This window comes from Palaemon carinicauda, chromosome 20, assembly GCF_036898095.1.
Source record: "Palaemon carinicauda isolate YSFRI2023 chromosome 20, ASM3689809v2, whole genome shotgun sequence".
NCBI lineage: Eukaryota > Metazoa > Arthropoda > Malacostraca > Decapoda > Palaemonidae > Palaemon > Palaemon carinicauda.
The window spans coordinates 34,126,504-34,131,503 of record NC_090744.1 but is presented as its reverse complement, the minus strand read 5'-3'; the positions used below and the strand labels follow the sequence as shown (position 1 = coordinate 34,131,503).

Genomic DNA, 5,000 nt, shown 5'->3' with positions numbered 1-5,000 from the left:
AGGTTGTGGCAGCAGGTCTGGCCTGTCCGGAAGCGGCCAAGGAGGACGAAGAGCTAATTCCTTTAGGTCTGCGAACCAGTCTCTCTCCGGTCACCAGGGCGCTACTAAAGTCATCGACAGGTTGGACGACACTCTCACTCTGTTCAGCACTTGCCTGATCAAACTGAAGGGAGGGAAGGCGTACACATCGAGACCGTCCCAGGGAAGTTGGAAGGCGTCCTCGAACGCTGCTGACGGATCTGGGATTGGAGAACAGAACACGGGGAGTTGGGCATTCAGACGTGTGGCGAACAAGTCTATCACTGGGGAGCCCCACAGTAGGATGACTGCTCGAGCTACCTCCGGGTGTAGGGTCCACTCCGAACCTATCACTTGACCCGCCCTGCTGAGGCCGTCGGCCATCACGTTCCTCTTTCCTGGAATGAATCTCGCCGTCAGTTCCAACCCTTCTTCTGTGGCCCACTCCAACAGTTCCGTGGCTAGGGCTCAGAGGACCTTTGACTTCATGCCTCCCTGCTTCTTTACATACGCCACTACTATGGCATTGTCGCACATTAACGCCACAGTGCTCCCTCGCAGTAAGTGTATGAACTGTCGACACGCCCTTAGAACTGCTATCATCTCCAGGATGTTTATATGGAGAGACGCCTCCTCGCTGGACCACTGCCCTTTTGCTGATTTTCCTAGCAGGTGCGCTCCCCAGCCCTCCTTCGATGCGTCCGTAAACAACAGCATCTCCGGGGGGTCGGAGGCGAAGGGCATTCCCTTCTCTGTGTTTGACTTGATGCTCCACCAAAGAAGGGTCTCTCTCGTCTTCGGGAGGACTGGCACTACTTTGTGGGGCTCCTTGCCTTGGACCCATGACTCCTTTAGATTCCACTGTACCGGGCGGAGCCTGAATCTCCCTTGCGGTACTAATTTTTCCAGGGAAACCATATGACCCAGTAACTTCTGCCAGTCCTTGGCCCTCCTGGGTTGTCCCGTCAGGAAGGGTTGAAGGATACGTTCCAGGCTGGCTAACCTTTCTTCTGAGGGGAAGGCCCTTACTAACTGCGTGTCCAGGACCATCCCCAAGTAAGTCATCCTGGTGCTGGGGACTAGCTGGGACTTCCCTAGGTTGACCGTGATCCCTAACACCTTGCAGAGGTCGAGCAACATAACGCCTTACTCCTTCAGTTGTTCCCTTGAGGCAGAAAGCAGCAACCAGTCGTCCAGGTACCTGAGTAGTCGAATGCCTTTCTCGTGTGCCCACGCCGAGATCGCGGCGAACACTCTCGTGAACACTTGCGGGGCCGTCGAGAGGCTGAAGCATAGGGTCTTGAACTGGAAGACACTGGACTCCCACTTGATCCTGAGGAACTTCCTGCTGGAGGGGTGCACGGGGATTTGAAAGTAGGCATCCTTGAGGTAGAGAGACATGAGGAAATCCCCCTACCTCAAGGCTGCGATCACTGTCTTGGGGGTATCCATCTTGAAATCCGTCTTTGAGACGAACTTGTTGAGGGCTGAGAAATCTATGACTGGCCTCCACCCTCCTGTCGATTTTTCCACAAGGAAGAGCCTGCTGAAGAAACCCGGGCCGGGGTTCTCCACTGTCTCCAAAGCTCCCTTGTTGATCATGGCCGCTACTTCCTCTTGTAGCGCCGACCTCTTCAAGGGGTCCTTTGGAACCAGCCAATTGGCCCTCTGGGCTGGGATGAGAGGGGGAGGCTCTTCCAGGAACGGGAGTCTGTAGCCCTCCTTCAGGACCGTCACCGTCCAGGGATCTGCACCGAGATCCCGCCATGCTTGCCAAAAATGTCTGAGGCATCCCCCTACTAGGGGCTCCTGCGGGAGTAGGGGGTCTCTCCTCCTACCTTCTCCTGGAGGAGCGGCCAGATCTACCTCTCCTAGCGTTACCATAGGACGGTCTGTAGGCTGACTGAGGGCCTGCCATGGTCCTACGGGTGGTCTGTTGCGAGGCTTGAAGCCAAGGGGCTGAAGGAAGTTCTCTTTTGGGAAGCAAGGGTGTGGTCTGTCGGGAGTGAGGGACGTCCGTTGGAGCTCTCCTAAACGTGGTTTTCGTCATAGGCGGGGGCCTAGGATCCGCCTCTCTCACTTTCCTCACCTTCTCCATAGTCTCCTCTACCAACTTGATGGGGAAAATGTCATTCCCCCACACGGAGGAATTTCTCAGTCTCCTTGCTTCCCTGTCAGGCAACTTTCGCACTAGCTTGCTCAATACTGTACCCCTTTTCTCAGGACCCAGTTCGAAGCTACCGACAAAGACTGGGACGATAAGAATTTAAAAGCCTTGCCCCCAGAGCTAACAAGATCCCTCAGCATGGCCTGATTTTCTGGTAAGGAGAGGTCGTGTGATGCCTGAAACCCCACTAAGGCGCACGACCACCTATCCAACCAGGAGGACACGTAGACCAGGTCCTTAGCCATGTCCTCCATCATAGATGCTTCCGACGGGGAAAAGCACACGGGGGCCGTGGATACCCTGTCTTCCGAGGTTCCCTGGTTCAGCGCGGACACCGCTGCTTCCACCGCACGGGGACCACCCCGATGTCCTTCGGGAACGTAAAAACGTTTCTGGGATTTCCGGCCCGGAAGAAGTTTGGAGGAACTCTGGCTTCTGGGGGCCTCTGCTAGTCCTGCCAAGTATCTATCAATCTGCTCCATCCCCAACTTTACATCTTGAGTGAGAGGGAGAGACAGAGATAGCTTTTGTTGTACCGGACTGTCGATCATCCTGGACAGTCCGGAAAGTACTGCCTTTGCAGCTGAGGGTTTGGGCTCATCTAACCAGTGGTGTCTTCGAATAAGGGCAAGAACCTTACGGTAGGAGGAGATGTCGTCCGTCGAGCACTCCCCTCCTTCCACCAGTTCCTCCGTACGGGGGTACACCGTGACGGTGGGAAAAACAACGCCTGACGGGCCTGCCAGTGGTATGGGCTGCCCCGAGGGGACGAAGGCATCCGTCATGGGAGTACCAATGTCCTCCGAGCCTGCCAGTGGTATGGTCTGCCCCGTGGATACAAACGCATCCGTCATGGGAGTACCTTGCTCCCCGTGGGGCTCCGTGGATGGGGGATCCATGCGGACCGATGGGCGCCCTTGGTGCTTAAGGAAGGCCTCCAAGGTGCCCGTGGAAGACGTAGGGTTAAACAATACACGGGGGTCTCGGTTCGAGCCCTCCCGCCGGGCGGCTAGTCCGAAGGAGGAGCTAGGAGGGTGACACAACAAAGGCGAGGCTCTAAGGAGCCACACAGAAGCGGCCGCGGCTGTGGAAAACCTAAACAGCTCGCTCCGGGGCACTGTGACATTCACCCAGTCCTTTGACCTACTCCTCTTCGCTTTTTTCTTAGAGGACTTCGACCGTTTCCTACCATGCCTCGAGCGGGAATGAGACTCTTTCTTCTTGCGGGATTTCTCCCTCTTCCTTTTGTTAAGGTTCCTGTCTTCGTCCTCTGATGACGAAGAAGACGAAGAGTCTGATGACGACGATGACGACGACGAGAATGAGGACGGAGCTCTCCGACCGGCCGACACGTCCAAGACCATGGGGGGAAAATTATGTCGTTTCTCAGGTGCGGGCGGTTGCAGAAACACGGGGGGTAGCGTAGCTGAGGGAGCCGTAGGGGTCCCCGCGAGCCGTTTACAGAGCCATTGATCTACCTCCTCTCTAACGGGAGACCTGAAGTGAGCCCTAGGTTTCACCCACGTGGCGGGGTCCGAAGACGACGAACTACCTTTCTCCGTGTCTCCCCCGGCGGTTGAAGCACCCAAAACACGCCACAAGGCAGGGGAAGTATCGGCACTCGGCCTACCCCACATAGGATCTTCCGAGGCGACAGGACCTGCGGGCACCAGGCCCTCGCCTCCTACCCACACTTCTGCACTCCACTCAGGCCCCACACATGCCTGCCCCACACTGGATACATCCCCCACAGGAAAATCAGACTCTTGGGGAAGGGCAATGAGCCTCTTCCCCGCAATGGACTTACCTCGTCCCCTACGCTGGGTAGGGGAAGAAGAGCGGGCGCTACGGTCTGCCGAGTCGTCTGGCGAACCTGCAGGTGAAGAAATGCTGGAATCTTTAGGTATCTTCTTAGCTGCCTTCTTCTTCTTCGTCCCGAAGCGCACCCACTGGATCTCAGTCCAATCAGCACACTCCGGGCACGTAGAGGTAGGGGAACACGCTTTCCCCCTACACGTGGAGCACAGGGAGTGGGGATCACCCTCAGGCTTGGAGAGGAAAGCCCCGCAAGACTTCCCAGCCACAGGCCCAGGGCAACGACGAGGATGCTCCATAACACAAAGCTAACACACCAAGAGACACAAAGATGAACGGGAAAGTGAAAATGAAAACACGCGGTAAGCACAAAGGATCGGGGGACACGAGAGTCGCACAGGTAAGAGAGAGCGCGGCAAGATGTGTATCGCGTCGCGACCAGAAACTTACTGGCGATTCAACCTGAGCTAGCACGCTGCCTGACCCCGGGGTCGCCTCGGGGCATGTACCACACTGCCAGAGGTTGACCCCGTAGAAAACGGGAAGAGGGAGATAAACTATACAAAAAGCTGGTCGGTTAGGTAGAGTTAACCAGTAACTCCTAAGAAGGTAGTTCTAGGTAAGTAACCGTGTTGGAACAAATATATATATATATATATACTTGTATATACATATATATATATATATATATATATATATATATATATATATATATATATATATATATATATATATATATATATATATATATATATATATATATATACACACACAAGAATATATCCCTATGATATTATGTAGAATAAATGGTTTGATTTTACCTCCTCAAAACTGACGTAAAAAAAGTCATTTAACAAAAACCATAAAATAAAATCCAACGCAATATCTTACAAAGCAGTTTGACCTTGGTGTGAGCAACAAGGGGTGTCCTTATAGCGGGGTTGGAGGTCTCACAGGAGACCTTGACTCCGTTATCCGAAGCCATGACGTCAGTAATCCC

The 5,000-nt window shown here is 54.1% G+C and overlaps 1 pseudogene; it reads right to left on the bottom strand.

Annotated features, from left to right (window-relative positions):
* Positions 1 to 5,000, bottom strand: part of LOC137659728 (nephrin-like) — a 40,525-nt pseudogene that overhangs the window by 19,151 nt on the left and 16,374 nt on the right.